The sequence below is a fragment of the Notamacropus eugenii genome, chromosome 4 (assembly GCF_028372415.1).
Source record: "Notamacropus eugenii isolate mMacEug1 chromosome 4, mMacEug1.pri_v2, whole genome shotgun sequence".
NCBI lineage: Eukaryota > Metazoa > Chordata > Mammalia > Diprotodontia > Macropodidae > Notamacropus > Notamacropus eugenii.
In genome coordinates this window covers 291,314,731-291,334,815 of record NC_092875.1, presented here as the reverse complement: position 1 = coordinate 291,334,815, position 20,085 = coordinate 291,314,731, and the positions used below count along the sequence as shown (strand labels likewise).

Genomic DNA, 20,085 nt, shown 5'->3' with positions numbered 1-20,085 from the left:
GAAGGAAGGAAGGAAGGAAGGAAGGAAGGAAGGAAGGAAGGAAGGAAGGAAGGAAGGAAGGAAGGAAGGAAGGAAGGAAAGAAGGAAGGAAGGAAGGAAGGAAGACAAAGAAAGAAAGACAAAGACAGGAAAAGGGAAAAAGGGAGTGAGAAAAGTTAGTTTATTTAGAGTTCCAGCAGAAGTATGCAGCCTGAGGCTAGAACTTTCAAAAAGACATTAAAAAGAGATTTCAGGAAGGACTTCAACAATCAGGTGAAAGGGAATAAAAGTCAGTTGCGTTCATTTAACATGCAGATGTGACAAACAGCTTGGGAGCCATTTCATTTGTTTGGTTTCACTTCTAATTTGATGGGAACATACCAGTCCATCTACCTCTTTCCTCCTGTCCCAACACACTTATCTCTCCCAGGGCAGGGGCTGTCAATGCTCCATCCCAGTTTCTTAAGTTAAACAGATAATGACAGTAAAGAACCCCAGTTTAAAGCCTGTGGATTTTCCTATTTGCTGCGCTGAGAGCCCATAAACATATGTATCTTTGGAAAACTATCATGTGTTTCCAACTTCCTGAAGAATTCTTGTAAAATATAACTGAACCACATTACCCTTTGTCCTGAGCTTTTATTCCACTAATGGACAAATTGGGAGGAGGCTGAGAACAAATGTGCTATTAATTACCCAGATGGCTTTTTAATAGAACTTTGGATTATTCTGCACCCTCTAAACATTGTCCAGAAATTTCTTAATAATGCTGGTGAGCGAGGCATTCCTTCCAAGAGAATAAAGATCTCATTGACCAGCCAGAGAAGCTATGTCAGGTTAGTTTAAGAGCTCGGAGACAAAGAGTGGGTATTGTATAGACTGGAGAAAATGACATGCCACATCCAAGCTGCCCAGCTCCTTTAGCAATGACAGATTTTCTAATTCACTGCAGATTCTCACAAAACTGGGTGGTCAGCCCAAGAAGGCACCAACAGTGGGTCTATTGATTCTGGGTGGGAGCGACGTAATTCTGAATTAACCTGGATTGATTTAATACAGCCAAGAGCCTTGGTATTGGGATAAAATTGGGATTAATACATTAACTGCTAGGTCAGGAAGTTAAGTCCCTCTGCTGAAAGAGCAACGTGTAGCAAGCCAAAACTAATGTGTGCAGGTATTTTAGTCAAACAGGTTATTGGGAAACCCAATGTTCCAAACAAAAACACATCCCTCCCAAAGGACAAATGGATTTTGAGGGGCTTTTTTTTTAGAACCCTCTGTGCTGTGTTCTGTTTTCTGGTGCTTAGGACATAAGCACTAATTTTGAACTTGGGCCTCTTTTAAATTCATTTTAGATTTTCCAGCTTTCATCTGACATGGTAATGGCTGAGAGACAGGCTGGCTGATTATTGTTCCTGCTTTTGTGAAATAATCTTGCCAGGGGCAAAATCTGCTGCTCTGAGCTTTCCAAGTAGAAAGCAATTAACTTTCACCGGGTACTTTTGCAGAGACATGCGACTATCAGGTCACAAATGATGTAAAGCTCCTTCTTTGGAATCTGTTTTCTTACCACCTTCCAAATAAAGAATTTAATCTTGAGGGAACAGAAGAAATGAGCCATATGTCCTATATGTTATTGGAGATAACAACAATCAGAACTCTCCTTATTATCATTTGAAACATATCCTAATATCTACATATACAACACAGAGCATCTATTACAAAACAGGTCTTCGATGGCCAAGGAAAATAGTCAACAATCTGGCTGAAATAAAAATAAAATATCTCAGAGGCAAAAAAAAAAAATTAATGTGACATTTTGCTTGTGCATGCATTCTACTGCAATTTTCAAATGCCTTTGAGACTTTTTTCCCTATTTAAGATTTTTTCTAACTTAAACAAGAAGGTGGGCTTAATTTGGCTAGATGGACTTCAGGTCTAAATCTGATGATCCTGTTAAGGCAGAATTGTGCAATGAGATTTTTTGTGGGGGGTGCTGTGTGTGTGTATGAGAGACAGACAGACAATGACAGACAGAAACAGTGACAGAGAGAAGGAGAGAGAGAGAGAGACAGACAGACAGAGACAGAGACAGAGAGAGAGACAGAGAGAGAGAATTAGTTTTTTGAACCTGTGATTTCATAAGGGTAAGGTATACCCACTGAGAAAAGTCCTTCTACTGTGTAGTATAATGGAAAAAGCACTATCCCTGGAGTCAGGATTTGGGTTCAAATCCTGCTTCTAAGGTGATTAAGTGTAACTTTGGACAAGTCACCTAATTCCCTTGGACCTTGATTTCCTAAAATGTAAGATGAGAGGCTTGAACTAACTAGATAGCCTTTGCAGTCCCCATCAATGCCGAAAAGCATGTGCTCAGCAATTTTCAGTAGTAGAATTGTATGGAGTATTGAGAGATTAGGTGACTTGCTCATAGTCACATAGCCAGGATGTGACAGGTAGGACTTGAATCCAGGCCCCCAGGCCAGTTCTCTATGCACTATGCCATGATGGCTCTGAAAATAGTTTACCTTTATTGATAAAGCTGGTGATCAACCAGCACAGTCAACAGGTTTGACTGGGTGGTTGTCAGCAGTTTACAGACCTAAATTTCAGTTCTGGGTCTAAATTGCTGTGTCTTCTTTTCTAGGCCTTTCTTTCTGTGATCTGATTCACAGGGGGAGCTGGAGGGTAATGGAAAAGAGAGGGAGAAATTATAACCAAGGTCCTCCATTGACACAATTGTGAAATAGTGCCACTTCAATTCCTCTCTCAGTCTCTTTCCTACTTCCAGGTATCCAGCACCCTAAGACTGACCCCCAACTGCCAACCACAAAGGAACTCACTGAGGCCTGCTCTGATAAACTAATAATGAGGATAATGGTTTGCACTTGTATAGCATTTTTCCATTTTCTAAAGAACTTTAACACAGCATTATCTCCTTAGAAGGGCACGAGCCCACCTGGTGGATTATTTTACGTGTTTGTCCTTCATTGAAGAAAGTAAAGGTCAGAGCAGTGACATGGGATTTCCCCTAGGCTTCAGGCTAGCATAGAATTTGGGATGCAAATTCAGCTCCTGGTGGATCAGCCACTATGTGACAAAGGTGCTAATAGGGGACATTGGCTAATATTTCATCCCTTTCCTTTTACAGGTTAACAATGAGCTAGTTTTTTACCCAAAGGAGTGAATAGTGTTAGGATTCTAAGTACCACCAGCAAACCAAGAGAGGAGAGCTTATTGGACAGTTTCCTCTCCACAGCCCACTCCGATCACAGCACAGATTTGTTGTCTGCTCACGCTCAAGTAAGACTGGCCTTAGAAGGAGTGGCGATGATGGCTGAAGTGTTGCTGGTTACAGTTTAGAACTTTCACCCAAGCTGAGACATCCAGTACAGAAACAGAAAGTAGCATCTCTGTTTCTCAATTCCATGAGGTTTCTGCTCTCTTGGCTGAGATTAAAAAAAAAAAAAGGTGCTGATTAGCACCGAACCAGATTTCTGAAAAAGCCCCAAAACAAGCAAAAATGCCAGGGTGGAGATGTCTGTTTATATAGACTTCTTCTCACACAGTCAATAGAGAACTAACTACTCTGCAGCCGTTGTAAAAGCTAAAACATAGTTCTATCATCTCATCACTTCTTTGATCAGAAAAAAAGAGGATTAGCGGTTGCTGGATTTACTAAATCATTTAGTTTTTCTTTGCTCTGATGACTTCTATTTTAAGCCTGTGCAATTTTTTTTTTAAGGAGTCAATTAAAGCCTCTTGCTCTGCTTAGGAGAACAGACATGTGCCTTTCGTAGATCCAACTCTGCTTCTGCAGGTTGAGTCTGCAAGGCTGAAAAGTGGAAAAGTTTTAAGTTTTCATCCCAAGTATTGCTGTGAGATCTTGCCCTGTATTAGGTTAATATTTGTAGGTCTAAAAACTGTGTGATACTTAGCTCCTCTGTGACAGATTTAAGAAAGAGCTTTCTCCGTGAAGAAAATTCACAGAAAATGGGCAGATATATATGAGTTGTTGCTGTATGGCTGCCCATATAAACATGAAGAACAGAAATAAGCATTTATTAAGCACCTACTGTGTGCTGGACATTGTACGAAGCACTTTACAATTATTATCTCTTTTAATCTTTGCAACAACCCTGGGACATTAAGTGCTTTATTATTCCCACTTTACAGTTGAGGAAACTGAGGCAGAGGTGAAGTGACTTGCCCTGGATCACACAGCTGGTAAGTGTCTGAGACTCAGCTTGAATTGAAGTCTTCTGACTCCAGACCCAGAATTCTACCCACTGTGCCACCTAGCTGCCAAGTAATGCATGTTCAGAGATGCAAAGAATAATGGGTTAAATTGGTTCAACAAACGTTCTGGTCCCATCAGAACCTATCAAATAGTGATTCTTAACCACTGAACTCATACCAAAGATCTGTCATTCCCACTGTCAATCTTATGCTCCTTACCTTCCCTTCATTTTTAAGCAAAGGGTCTATGGAGCCTTTGGATGCATATTATCTAGTCATATACTAGCTTAGTCCATAGTATTTAAAATACAAGGAATCACTAGAGAAAACGTTAAAAAAAAAAAAAAGGTGAGATAACAATGTGTAACCTACCTTGAAACCTTGGTATAATACTTTCCAAATATTCAATAAGTATTCAACCCATAGCTGAAAGTCAACTATGTCCCTACAACATTCTAGGCTGTGTTTTTCTTATTTTTTAATCATTTGTTTTATTTTATTATAAAGTATTATATGTTTTTATTTTTATTATATTTTATTATTATTCCATAATAATAGCAGTATCAACAATATATAGTGCTTAAAGGTATGCAAAGCATTTTGCACACAATTTGAAATGTAACACAGGTTCCAGACTCCATGGTCCAGGTTTACATGAACTGAGTTCTATGTTGCTAGCAAAGGAATTGGAGAATTCCTAAAATATTACTCTTTCTTTGATTCCTTATGCCTTAGCCCAGAGTCTACTCTAGGAAAATCATCCAATACAAGTCTCCACGAGTTTGAGCAGCAAAGTGCCCAGTTGTTGCATAAACACTCAAGGTAACAGGTACGTATCAGATAACAGGAAAATCTTTATTTCACCCTATAGAAAAACTAAAATAATACGAAGGACTCTTAGGAGCCTATAAATAAAGTAGAAAACTCATTTCTGGGCTTACAAAAGCCCATACATTATCAACACAATTTTCTCTCTACAGAGAGTTACTACATATATGCAACTAAAGGTGAGGAACTACCGTGATCATCCCTGCTTATGTAAATATCAGCCTTGTGAGATCTTATTATGCGCATTTTATTTACAAATGTTTTCATAAAAGGAAAACAATGAAGGGGGCTCATGATTTTAGTTCTAAAAAATATGTTCTTCCAAAGTATATCTGGAACCTGAGTGTAGCTTTTAAAGGCTCACTTTGAGAAGAGGAAGTGAGCTACATTTAAATTACACTTTAGGTTTTAAAGTTGAAATACTGAAACATTTAGGCTCTTTAAGGTAATTTTAACAGAAAACTCTATGAAATAGGTGCAAGAATTAGTAACTCTATTTTATCGATGAGATAATTGAGGCTCAAGGAAATTATGATTTTTCATAGTCACTGCTGCAAGCAACAAAATTCTAATGTCTATGGATTAGAGTTAGGGTGATGCATTTAGCACAATGCGCCTGACACATAGTAGGTATTTAATAATTGTTTACTGACTGACTGAATGGAGCAAGATTTGAGTGTCTTCTCTGAACTCTTTTATAAATCCTATTTACTCTGAGGTGAGTGGTAAGTAAAAGTTCTGACAGCTTCAACTCCTCTAGATACTTTCTTATTTACAAGGAGGTTATTGGTCTCTCTACTTGAAAGGTTAGCCCTCTTCAACAGACCTAAACTGCTGCTTGAAAGAAAACAAATTTTTTACTCAGGTCTGGGATGTGACATAAACGCAAAATCCTAAAGATCATAGTCCGTTAAAAATGAATAGTTATCAGTGAGATTTATACTAGAACTAACTCCAGCTCTAGTTAGTACTGGAGTTCTAAGAGAAAATTGAATCGTATTCTCACCTACTCTACTTTCCGTATCTTTTTTTCATAGTCAGTACTAATATTGTAGCAAAGGATCTTTTCTGTTCTTTTAGCTATGTCTAATTTTCCCATGTTTGGCACCATTCTCTTTAGAGTAAACCAGTTGTGTGTTTTTTTCTTAAAGCAGGTGATTATATTTTTACAATGTGAGCTGGGATATCATTTACTTATAAAGATAGATTTATTCTCTTCTTAACACTTACGTAACAAATGTTTCCACAGCTCAAGAGCTGGTTAGGGTGCAACTCTCCAGTGGGAAATTCGGGCAGATTTAGGAAATGAAATTCTCTTCTTATCTGAGGAGCACAATTTTGTCAGATTTGTGCCTGAAATATAAACACAAATATTATACACAGTACAAAGAACATATATGTACATTTGAAATACACTTAACTTTCCTGAAGTTTAAGCAGCTAGGAGAATTGTTTTTCATATATTCTTTTGGGAAGAAACAGATGGACAAGTATGAATTCTCAAGAGGATGTCTATGTGACAACTGGTGTGTGCTAGTTATTAAGTAATTTTAAGCAGGGGATAAATTTACTAAATATATTTTTCCCATTCCTGGAAAGAATAAAAAAAATGAGAACATCGCATTCACCATGGCAACAAAATCATCCCATTTTTCTAATTAGGCTTTAATCTAATTTTAAAATGTTGCATTTCCATGATGCTTCTTACTCTCTGACAATTTCCAACAGCTTTCATTGGGGAATAGACTGTGGCATCGCTAACTACAAGCCCAGCATTTTGTCAATACAATAATCTCATTTGCAAGGATCTTTTAATAGCACATTAGTATGTTGCCATGGCAGTTATGTTGGATGGAAAGTCAGCGGTTCAAACCCTGATTTTGCCACTGTCTACTTGTATTACCTTAAACAAGTCACTTAACCTCTCTGAATTTATTTCCTAATCTTAAAAAAAAAAAAAAGATTAAAGTAAGTGACTTTGAAGTACTTTTCTAGCGCTAAATCTAGGAGCCAGGAAATTCAAGAGTTGGAGAATTAACGATTAATGACTATACACTAAACACTAAACTGAGAAGACTTGCTGCTTACAAAATTTTTGTAGAGAATAAGCTTTTGCAAAAAAAAAAAAAAAAAGAGCAATTTGTCTAGCTCCAAAGCAGGACTGGGCTGCATTATCTACTTTTTAAGTTATTATTTTAATTGGCATCAGAAACATAAAACATTATTTTTGCCAAACAATTCTCCTAATTTTTTAACCCAAATATATTTCAGGAGAGTTGGAATCCATGTGGTCTTTGTTTATTCCTTCTTGCCTCTTTAACATATTGTTTTTGCAAGAGACTTCTGGCAGGCAAAAGGCTTTATGAGTCTTTTCTACCATTTTATCTTTTCATTGGTTTAGCACATTTTGCCAACAAGAACTTGGACAGAGGATAGATAGCATGTTAAATGCTCTGTGCAGGACCAAGTACCCCTCCTGTAGCCAATAAACACCTCACTTATTGATTAAGCAACTGACTGACAAGGAGTCTGTTGGAAACTTCACATTAAACCAACAAAAAACAAAAACTTTTTTTAATTAAAAGCCCTAATCTAAATGATCCCAGAAGTGGTCCTTCCAGATCTTTCAATAACTGGTGTGAGCCAAGCAGATGCCAATCCCAGGATAGGAATAGGAATTAGAGGTATGATTTCATTGAAGCTGGGAACTTCTGGATGAGGACACTTCTTTTACCAAAGCAAATCAACAACTTCTCTCCAACTTAACAGTTTAAAGAACTACCAAGTGCATTGAAAAGTTAAATGATTTGCCCAAGATCACATGATGTATTTGTCAGAAACTGAACTCAAACTCTGGTTTCCCTGGCCTCCTGCCCAACTCTAGCTACTATGCCAAGCTGCCTCTGCGAAGATCTTCTGTTGTAAATCAACATAGTAATCCAATCTATTTTAAACATTAATGGAATATGGTGAACAGAAAACAATTTTTATTTTAGTTCATTTTGGCTAATAATGTACATTTCCATATGACATAAAACAGAGGACAATGGATCTAGAGTGGAAGGGAGCTTCGAGGTCATTTAATCCAATCCCCTTATTCTACAAACTGAGAAACTGTTCAGATCACACATATGTTAAGTAGTAGACTTACTTAATTCTGTTTCAGTCTTGTGATTTTCTCTTCCAGTCATGTCTGACTCTCTATGACCACATTTGGAGTTTTATTGGCAAAGATACTGGAGTGGTTTGCCATTTCTTTCTCCAGCTCATTTTGCAGGTGAGAAAAATGAGGCAAACAGGGTTAAATGACAGAGAGCTAGTGAGTGCCAAAGGCTGGATTTAAAATGAGGAAGATGAGTCTTCCTAACTCCAGGCCCAGCACTCTATCCACTGTGCCACCTAGCTGCCCCCAAGTAGCAAGCAGGATTCAAACTCAGGTCCTCCACCTTCCGACCCAGCACCCTCAACACCTTACCACACACTTCCTCTATGTTGTCAATATCAATAACAACAATAAAACACCTTTCCTCCCCCAAACTTTGCACACTTTCTGGTGATCTAAATAATTGGTAAAAATATTGATTTACTGATTAAAAGAAGGGCAGCTAGGTGGCACAGTGGACCTGGGCCTGGAATCATCTTCCTGATTTTAAATCTGGCCTCAGACACATTTACTAGCTGTGACCCTGGGCAAGTCACTTAACCCTGTTTGCCTCAGTTTCCTCATCTGTACAATGAGCTAGAGAAGGAAATGATAAACCACTCCAGTATCTTTGCCAAGAAAATCCCCAAATGGGGTCATAATGAGTCAGACATGACTGAAAAAAATGAACAATTAAAACAAAAGCATTGTGGAATTGGCTAATAAATCCCAAGATGGGAGTTAGGAGGATAAAGATCTTTAAAAACTGGAAAAGATGCTCCTATGGCTTCCTTTACTCACCAGGGACGGTCACTCCTCCACTACAGGACTTCCTCCAAAACCCTTCAACCTGACTTGCTTGAGTGCCATTTTTCAATTCCTGACCAGTTAGGCAAGGAGTTAATGCCAAGACTACCGTAAAATGCACACCATCCCATTCCAGTCACCTTGGTTCTTAGTCTAAGGTAGAACCTGTCATATAGAAATATTCCTGGGAAGGGGGGAGAGGGGAATAAAATATCACTACCTGTTTACTAGAAAAAGATTGTCACCTTTTAACTAGCAGCAAAGTGATACTTATCACAGAAGCCCAGAAACAGCATTAGGAAAATTCCCTCCTACCCCATAGAATTAGTAGGTTCCCAGTGGAACAAAGAGGAATTGCTTAAGACACTTTCTTAACTTTCACAGAGAGCAGGACAAGGTCATAAATAAAAACATAACTGTCCAATAGGCACATTACCCAAACGGCCTGAAAACTATAAAATTCTTTCTGGTGACGAAACCAAGATTTAAAAGCACCAATGTTTGGGATTAGCTTTTCTTTGGGGCTGTTTTTTTAGTCTGTCATTATTCTCTTCACGTCAATAACATTCCCTTCTCACCAAATACCTTGATTTGCTTTCCATCCCACCCTTGGGACAGCCTCACTCCTCCTGGTTATGCTTCCCCAAACATTTGCTTTGTTTCCATTAACCATGAGTCTATGCTTGGCCAAAGGGAGCACAGAAGCTCCTGATCAAACTTGAATGAAGAAAAGGAATGTTTCATTGGTGGAAAGTTGGCTGCCTGCTTTGGGGACTGGACAGTTGAGGGGACAATGAGAGATTTCACTTCTCCAGGAGCATCAGATAATGTAGGATATTAGCAATTCCACCTCAGTCTTCCCACTTTGGAGACCAGGAAAACCATGGCTAGAGCAGCCTTTTCAAATTACTGTAGGTGATTTACAGAAGAGGCATTTAGAAGTTTGTGAAGATTAGAGGGTCCCCACTTCCACATCTAACTTTAAGATCTGAGTCAGTTTCTAAGAAGCTTGAATTCCTCCCCCAGAGATTTCTTAACAGTAAACCCCTGGGGCTAGTATCCCTTAATCAAATTGAATTAGCCACAGTTTCCAACCTAGATTTAGGGGCTTTGTTTTCTTAAGGAAATACATTCCCTCCCCTAACATGTGGTGTCTCCATTAACTTGCCCAGGAGAAACTGTGACCTGTGAGGATGAATTGTTTTCTAAACAGATCAGAAAAAAAAAATTCCACTGTCTCTACTCTAGTCAAAGTGGACCCCAATCTGCCTTGTGGTTTTCAGCCTCAGAATCTGCTCACACTAGGCCTTACATATACTCTTTACCACATATCCAAATCCTCCCCATCCTTCCAGACTCAGTTCAAATTCCACTCAATGGCTCTCTCACTCTCTGAGCTCTTCATATCTGCATCATTCACTCAACATTTATCATACACTTTCTTGTGTTGCTGATTGTTTCTTTAAGTGTATTTTTGTCGTTCATCCTTCATTCTTGAAGAGTCCCAATGACATCACAAGGGTGATGTCTGAGTGTAAACTTTAAACCTACATAGACTGTAAACTGTTTGAAGAGGAAGAATCCATCTCATAACTAATTATGGAGAACACTTCATTAGGCAGAAACTCAGAATACTTTTTTCTCAATGCTCTAAGGCCAGCTGATTTATTATAGAGGATGGATTGAGAGACACGGCCTGGTCTGGCAAATAAAAATCTGGCTTTGAAGTCAGGGATACCTCAGTTCATCTCCTGCTTCTGATACATATTGGCTGTGAGATTCTGGACAAGTCACCTAACTTCTCAGTGACCCCAAGCCACTTGCAGAAAAGGTGCTAACTTGGATTGGTAGAAAAAGGTCTTTAATGGGAGCTCTGGACCCTAATGAAATGACTTTTCCCACCCTGCCCCCCTAAAAAAAGCTGTAATAATAAGCCATGAAAACTCAACCTGTAGAGAAAAAGCTGAAGATACTGAGGATAATTTCAAGACCTAGGATAGCACTGTTGTGACAGGGGTTAACTCAGATAATTTCTTTGCGGGAGTTTCAGTGAAGAGACTTTCAGAAGAGCCATGAAGCATGGTATGGCAGAGTGAGTGTAGCACAGAGGTGGGGAACCTGCGGCCTCAAGGCCACGTGTGTGGCCAAAGTGTGTGAAGTTTGGATTCAATCAGAGAGACACACTTGAGGACCTAAAGGATCACATGTGGCCTCAAGGCTGCAGGTTTCCCACCCCTGATGTAGCATTTGGAGTCATGGAAATAGTTTAAATTCCACTCTATTCACTACTTGTATGACCATGAGCAATTTACTTTAACCTCTCTGGGCCACCTCAGTTTCCCCATCTGTAAAATGAGCTGGGTAGACTAGATGATTTTTTAAGAATCCTTCCCAGTCAAAATCTATGATCCTATGATAAAACTTCTCCAATCAACAATGCAACAAATACTTATAAAGTATCGATTTTGTGTAAGGCCTTTGAGGTGGCATTTTATCTGACAGATCAACCAACAATAATAAGTAAAATGGGTGCTTACATTCTCTTCATCTTTCAGCAATTTTCCTTATGCTCCAATTTGATCTGGTCACTCTTTTGACCTAAATCAATCAGAAAACATTGCTAAGCACAGGGCGTACAAAAGACAAAACAGAAACAGTCGCTGTTTTCAATGGCTGCCTACTACCTCCTAAACAAAGTTCAAACTCCTTTTTTATTTAAAGTTGTTTTATTTTTTAGCATTTTTTTAAATTTTGAATTCGTCCCCATTGCTAAGACAAAAAGCAATTTGGCATAGTTTATATATGTACAATCATGTAAAGCATGTTTTGATAGTAGTCATGTTGTGAAAGAAAAAACAAACCAAAAGGAAAAAAAACACACAAAAAAGAAAGTGAAAATAGTATGTTCCTATCTGCATTCAAACTCCATCAGTTCTTTGTCTAAATGTAGATAAAATTTTCCATCAGGAGTCCTTTGGAATTGTCTTGGATTGTTGTATTTGTTGAAAAGAGCTAAGTCATTCATAGTAGATCATTATACAAAGTTGCTGTCACTGTGTACAATGTTCTCCTGGTTCTGTTCATAAGGTCCAAAGTCCTTAACCTGGTATTCAGTCATTTTTCAACCTGGCATGAAGTCTTGCCTTTTCAACTTTATCTCACATGACCCTGCTTCAGGTGTGCCAAGACTCAACTAAACAAGATTATCTGCTATCTCCCATATGCATCCTATGCTTTCCTGTTTCCTTGTCTTTGCTCACCCTGTTCCTACTCCATACTCCCCTTCTTTGCCTATTGAAATCCTACCTATCCCATGAGACCCCACACAATTGTCACTTTTTCTAGAAGCTTTCAATGATTCCCCAAAGAGTAACCATCTTTAGACATGAGACCTCACATGGCACTTCTCTTAGGCATTTACTATATATCGATAGCATTTGTATATTTGCCCATTTCCTTGCTAGAATTTGAGCTCCATGCCCCATGAACCATGCCCTTTCCCTTAGTATGGCTTCTAAGTCAGAATACCTCAGTTCATCTCCTGCTTCTGATACATATTGGCTGTGAGACTCTGAATAAGTCACCTAACTTCTCAGTGACCCCAAGTCACTTGCAGATAAGGTGCTAACTTGGATTGGTAGAGAAAGGTCTTTAATGGAAACTCTGGTCAGTCATTTTTTGGTCAGTCATTTTTCAGTCATGTCCACCTCTTCATGACCCCATCTGAGGTTTTCTTGGCAAAGATACTGAAGTGTTTTGCCTTTTCCTTTTCCAGCTCATTTTACAAATGAGGAAACTGAGGCAAACAGGGTTAGGTGACTTGCCCAGGGTCACACAGTAAGTGTCTGAGGCCAGATTTGAGTTCAGGTCTTTCTGACTTCAGTTCTATCCACTGCACCACCTAGCTGTCTCCTGCATAAAGTAGGTGGAGATATATTTGGGGATTCCAGCATGAGGGTCAAATAATTCACAAGTGGGAAAGACAGACATCCTACTACAACCCAAGGCCTGATGATCCTCCCACTGAGCCAGAATTTCCTGTATGGCAATAGTGCGCAGGACAGACTCCAGACAATCTACTCCAATGAGGTCCAATCATGTGGTGAGGGCAGATAGGCTGGGAAAGAGTCATAATGGTGGCGGGATCCTGAGGGAATAACAGTAAGGACTAGGTATGGGCTACTTCAGCCCAGTATTGTGACACTTGGGAAAGGAGGTGCCTTGCCCCCATGACAACACTTCTATCTTGTGATTACCCTCCTCAATGGCTCCATGTCACCCAGTATAACCAATGTGGAGAGGAATTGATCAGTCCATTTGATTAAGTATTTATTGTGTTTACTGTGTGTCAAGTATTGAAATACATATCAAGGTAAAAACATAGTCTCTGCCCCCAAGGATCTCAGTTCTAATAGGGAGACTGTATGTGAACAACTACAAACATATAAGATATATACAGAGCAGATGGAGGATAATCTCACAGGAAAAAAACCAGCAGTGAGTGGGCAGAACCAGGAAAGGCTTCTTGAAGATGATGGGACTAGAGCTGAGTCTTGGAAGAAATCAAGGAAGCCAACAGACAAAGGTGTGGAAGGAGAACATTCCAGATAGTGAAAAGGATAGAGTAGAGGATGAAGGGTTATGTTCAAGGAACAGTAAGAGTGCCAGAGTCACTGGAGGTAGCATCTGTGTAAGGGAGTAAAGTGTAAGGAGACTGGCAAGAGAGAAGTGGGCAAGGTTGTAAAGGGTTTAAAATGCCAAAGAATATTTTCTATTTAATCCTAGAGGCAACGATCAGCAAATGGCATTTGTGAACTGAGTGAAGAGGTGACATTGTACTTTAGGGAAAATCACTTTGGCAACTAAACAGAAGACAAATTACAGTGAGGAGAGATGTGACAGAGAGACCCACAAGGTCATTGTAATAGTCCAAGTGTGGGGGGGGGGGGGAAACCTGTGCCAGGGAGGTGGTTGTGAATGGAGTGATGTGGACATATATAAGAGATGTAGTGAAGGTAGAAACAACAGTTGGCAACAGATGAGATGGATGAAGTGAACATGAGAGAGTTATCAAGTATGTTGTTCATCATTTTCTAAGAGAACCAATGACACTGAACTGGATTTAAGTGAGGCAACGTGGCCTCAGCCTCACTCTCTCTTCCAGAGTCTTCAAAGTCCAAAGAGTCAGAACCTCTCTCAACCTGGAGTCACAAATACCTGAACTCACACCCCGAATCAGACGCTTACTAGCTATGTGACCCTGGGCAAGTCACCTAACTCAGTTTCCTCAGACTCAGTTTCCTCATCTATAAAATGAGCTGGAGAAGGAAATGGCAAACTATTTCAGTATCTTTGCCAAGAAAACTTTAGATGGGGTCATGAAGAGTTAGACATGACTGAAAAATGACTGACAAAAAAAAGCTTTATGCAGAACACCATACTAGGGGAAAGCACATGGTTCATGGGGCATGGAGCTCAAATCCTAGCAGGCAAAATGGCCAAATACACAAATAATATTGATACATAATAAGTGGCTAACAGAAGTGCCATATAAGGTCTAATGTCTAAAGATGGTTACTGTTTGGTGAAATAAATCATTGAAAGCTTCTCGAATAAGTAATATTTGTGTGGGGTCTCATGGGATAGGTAGGATTTCAATAGGCAAAGAAGAGGAGTAGGAAGGGCATCTTAGGAGTATGGAATAGGGTGAGCAAAGACAAGGAAACAGGAAAGCAGAGGATATATATGGGAGATAGCAGATAATCTTGTTTAGCTGAATCATAGCATACCTGAAGCAGGGTCATGTGAAATAAAGTTGAAAAAGTAGGACATCATGCCAGGTTGAAAAATGACTGAATACCAGGTTAAGGAATTTGGACCTTATGAGCAGAACCAGGAGAATACTGTACACAGGGACAGCAACTTTTGTGTAATGATCAACTATGAATGACTTAGCTATTCTCAGCAAATACAACGATCCAAGGTTACCCACTCCATGTCTTTGATGTGTGACCAAGTTCTAAGTACTCCACAAGCACCTGCTTCAGCCACCTTCATGGCCATTGGAACAAAGTGTTCTCATCTACCCATTCCACCAGGTAAAGTCTTCACATGCTTGAGGTAGACACCCCCCTAACTCACTGACAGGTTTGAGACCTATCAGTTACCCTCAACCTGGTTTAGACTGTCTGCCTAGAAGGTTTTACTGGGGTTGTGGCTGCTGCAGATGCTACAGCTTCTTGGAGCCACAGGTGAAAGTTGGGTGAACAACATGGACACCAAAGGTGGAAAACAGTCCTGAAAAAGGTTCAATAAGCCCTCATACTAGAGGTACTAGTTGTCCCTGAACATCTCATGAATCCTGATCAAGTATGGTCTCAAGGATGACACCAAGATTGCAAGCCCAAGTAGCAAAGTTAGGTATTATTAAGGTCCAGGCAAGAATGGTCCATGGCCAGGTAAAAATCCAAGATATTTCAAATAAGGACAGATTTGAGGACATAAAAGAGATATGTTTATCAATATAGTTCCTTGATGTACTAATCAAGTTGACATACTTTTGAGTCCTGGGATTTGGATTTAGTCCTCTCCATCATCACCACCACTTATCTCCACACACACACACCTTCCTCCTTCTTAGAAAGAGGACATGGTCTGACCATACAGTTTCACTTCCACATAGTAGGTGCTAAACAAATGCCTGTTGATTATTTGATATCACAGTACTTTCCCATGGAAGAAAATACCATCATTATCATCGTCATCACCATGGAGCTGTCTATAGCTAACTTGTGTTGTTGTTTGATCATTTCAATGGTGTCTGACTCTTCAGGAACCCATTTGATGTTTTCTTGGCAAAGATACTGGAATGGATTGCTATTTCCTTCTTCAGCTCATTTTACAGATGAGGAAACTGAGACAAACAGAGTTAAGTGACTTGCTTATTGTCACACAGCTAGTAAGAGTCTGGAGGCCAGATTTGAATTCAGGTCTTTCTGACTCCAGGCCCAACACTCTATTCACTATACCACTTAGCTCCCCTAGCTGAATCTCATACATATCAAACTATCAAACTGGGAGAGAACTGAGGGTAGAAAATAAGGAGTACATCTAACAAAGGCTATCCACATGGTTAGTATAGTAAAGTGAAACCTTGGAAAATATGCCTTTTGTATCATCTCAAAATTGTTTGGACCCCAGGTTTTTTGGACTGCTACCTGAATTCAAGTCATGCATTGCCTGGATCACAACTGCTTCCACTGTGCTGATTGGAAGTTCTGCTTTTGACCTCTCCCTCTCAGTTAACCTTTTGTGCATTGGCCCTGTTACTTTGAAAAGCTTGACTCTAATTCATTACTATGGAAACTATTACCACTCCAAACTGCTTAGCTCCAATCAGACCACCCTACTGGATCACTAGTCTTTCCATCAAGAGTTCTTGGATACATCCCCCAAAAAGGCCTGCATACCCTCACAGCCTGACCGCTGGGTGGGGCCAAGAGGAACTGTATAAACGACTAATTAGCTAGGATCAGTTTGAGGACAGAAAGCTACTCAATAACATTCCATTGATCAAGCATTTTACACAAATTTTTGAACAAATCAGCAGCTAATTATTGAGTATTAACTATGTGGAGAACATTGCACTGAGTTCTTTGGGGAAGAATGGGTAGGGAGATATAAAGGGGTTAAAAAAAAAAAACAGTCTCTATCCTTAAAACACTTAAAGTAGAGTTGACAGAAAAGACACAGTTTTTTTAATTAACCAAAAGACAATTGAAAAAGTTTCAAAAATTTCACATCATTTTACGTGATATCTTTTCCTGGTGAAAGAGGATGTGGAAACAACTGAGGCAAGAACTGGAAAGAATCTGAAGCTCAAAGGGGACATTCCTGCAGCCTTCATCACAGTAGGAAAACAGGAAGAAAAATAAATGAGGTTAAGAATTTGAAGCCTCCCTCAATTCTCCCAGTTGAAAGTGGCATCTCCCTTTAGAAGACATCTCCTAATCTCATGGCCTTTCATCATCCTCTTTAGTACTTATTCTAACTGAGAGCTGACAGGATACAATGGAATAAGCAGTGAATGTAGCTGTGTCTTTTAGCTCTATCACTTACTTCCTGTGACCTTGGACAAGTGCCCTTGAACAAGTCACCATACCTCTCTAGATTTTACACTCCACATCTACTAGATGACTTCTAATTCCATTCTGGCTTTAAGATCTATGGTTCTATAACTTCTATTATATTTACCTCTATTTACCCATGTTCATCTTTTTTTCCCTTTTTAGAATATAAACTGACTGTGTGTTGAGAATTTTTCAATAAAATTGTGCCTTATTCTAATACCCAGTATATCTATGATTCCCTGTTGAGGACTCCTCCTCCAGCAATGCAGATCATAATCCTTTCATGTTTGCCCATCCTTTGCACTGCTTATCTATAGCTTCCCAAATGTTTGCCCCAGAATAAAAATGGCATTTCTAACAGAATTTTAATTAAAATTTTAAAATTTATATAAAATTTATATGTATAAAAAATAAGATTTCATAATTTTATCATAAAAATAAAAAATTTAATAAAATGTTATTTCTTTGGTACCATCTTGTGGAACACCTGTAGCTGGCCTACCTTCATTCTCCTCCCTGACTATTCCTGACTTCCTCTGGACTTCAAAATCATGCCCCAACACTGAATCTTTTCATTTCCTCCTTCCCATCACCACCTTTTAGCTTCCTTTTGAGTATTATGTTCCTCCATTAGAATATAAGCTCCCTGAGGACAAGGAATATCTTTCTTTTGATTTCTATTTGTGTCCCCAACATAAATGCTTCCTTCCCTTCTTCCTTCCTACTGTATTACACTAAGTTGTATTTTATTTTCCTTTGTCCCTCTATGCTTAACACAGAGCATTGTACTCAGTAAGTACTTAAGAACATTTGGTTGAATCAGTGAATTTCTAGACATAGTAGAGGTATATCCTTAAGGAAGTAGCATGATATAGTTCAATAAATTCTGGGTCATAGGACTCACATGAATTCAAATCCTGGCTCTACCACTTGCTACTTCTGTGACCTTGAGCCTGTAGAAATGAAAAGGTTGGACTAGATGAGTAAAAGATCCTCTCAAGAGCTATTACCCTAGGTCATTCTTTGCCGATGAGCTAAAACTAGGTGGTGCAGAGGATAGAATGCTGGTCCTGGAGTCAGGAAGACTCATCTTCCTAAGTTCAAATCTGACCTTAGACATGTACTGAGCAACTCACTTAACCCTGTGGCCTCAGTTTCCTCATCTGTAAAATGAGCTGGAGAAGAAAATGTCAAATCACTCCAATATCTCTGCCAAGAAAACCCCAAACGGGGTAAAAAGTTGAATACATCTGAAATTACTGAACAACAACAAAAAAGAATTTCCATCTTAAAAATCACCCATTTAATTTTTATCAACTGTCATTCAGGTTCCTGCTCAAAGAAACCCCCCACTTAGGACCTTGTTCATTGACACAAAACCCATCACTAACCATCATGTCAAGCAGAAAACACTCTAAAAGTGATGTTTAAATTATTTGTCTTTAGTTCAGAGAAAGGAATAAGGGTATATGCATTTGAGTACATTCGCCTCAAGAGAAATACCTGTACAGAGTCAAAGCCCTAGATATCATTACAAAGAAAACATTGCTACTCTTGTCTGAAACAAAATATGATCCATTAACTCAAGAGAGAAGTTCATTTTGGCTCTAAAAAACCTGGCACCCAAACAAGCATTGTATCCTTCCTGCCAATAAATACCTGGCTGATACACTTTTAACATCCTCTGTTGTCTTTTTTGGACATATTTTAGTAATTGCTTGTCTGCAGGTACCAGACTCTCACAGGAAGTGATTAATCTTTCATGAGACTACTCTACTATTTCTTAATTCAAGACAATAAAAGCTTGAAGGGATAGGCATATTCATGTCAGAGCTTGCTTCAAGGAAAGGAAGTTTAATGGGAGATAAATTCGATCCTACGATGGCAACAGATGATGAAGTAGCTGTGTCAAAGATAGAGACGTAACAGGACAAAACCACCACTAAAAAAAGGTAGGAGGTAAGGGGGAGGGACACACATCTAAACCTAAAACCTATTTCTTTTTCTCTGCTATATGACCAGATGGAATCCTCAGACACCATGAAACATTACAGCTGGAAGATGAATGGGCTGAGCTATATCCCCACCCCCCCCACATGTAGATACCGAAGATGAGAAAGGCTCTTGTTTGCAGTCTGAAGCAGGTGTGGTTGAGCTAAATGGAGAGAAGATGTCCAGCTGGAAGAACCCATCAGCCAGCTGCCCTTGGCAGTCCACTTAGATAAATACCACCTGTTACTAAACAGTCAGGAAAAAAAATTAGTCATATTGCAGGAACCTGCTGATTCTCTGTCTATTGTGTTGAAGCTTTTGTATCTTTCAAGGCCCCAAATCCCATGTGCATCTCAGAGGGATGGCCACATGCAATATGTTTAATGTAATCCTGGACAATGACTGAGGTTTTCAGAGTCATCGGCTGCTGTATTTCCTAGCTGGGTGCCTGTAGCATGAATATAATAAACTTGGCCTGACGAAAAGTTAAAGGGATTCATCGAGCATTCTTAAGCTTACTGGTTAGAAATATTTTGAATGTCCCCCATTATATTCAACTACATCTTACTCTACCCCCAACACAAAAAGTCAATTTTATTCAGACTGATTCCCAATACATGCCATATTTCTTCCACCTTTACCCATGAGGTTTCCCTTGTTTAGAATGCTCTGCCCTATTCTATTGCTAGAACAGAGTACAACTAATTATTATTCTCATTCTACAGCTGAGGAAACTGAGGCAGATAAGTGATTTGCCCAGGTCAGACAACAGAAAGGGTCTGAGGTTGGATCTGAACTCAAATCTCAGATTCCAGGTCCAACACTCCATCCACAGCACCACCTAGCTGCCTCTAACAAGCATTTATAAAGTGCTTGCTATGTGCCAGCAATGGCTAAAGCTCTGGGCCTTTTAGTCAGGAAGATCTGAGTTCAAATTTGATCTCTGACACTTACTAGCTGGGTGACACT

General features: G+C 39.3%; 2 long non-coding RNA genes across 2 annotated transcripts in view; one reads left to right on the top strand and one right to left on the bottom strand.

Moving 5' to 3' along the window:
- Positions 1-20,085, bottom strand: part of LOC140498428 (uncharacterized) — a 36,195-nt gene that overhangs the window by 9,814 nt on the left and 6,296 nt on the right. Inside the window, exons 3-4 of the long non-coding RNA XR_011965092.1 lie at positions 11,533-11,593; positions 6,277-6,399 (exon numbers count right to left, since the gene is read on the bottom strand). This is a non-coding gene — a long non-coding RNA (uncharacterized lncRNA). The remainder of the gene's footprint in view (positions 1-6,276; positions 6,400-11,532; positions 11,594-20,085) is intronic.
- On the top strand, positions 724-19,601 carry LOC140498427 (uncharacterized). Its single transcript, XR_011965091.1, has 4 exons — positions 724-815; positions 4,156-4,206; positions 4,954-5,047; positions 19,147-19,601. It is a non-coding gene; the product is annotated as an uncharacterized lncRNA (long non-coding RNA).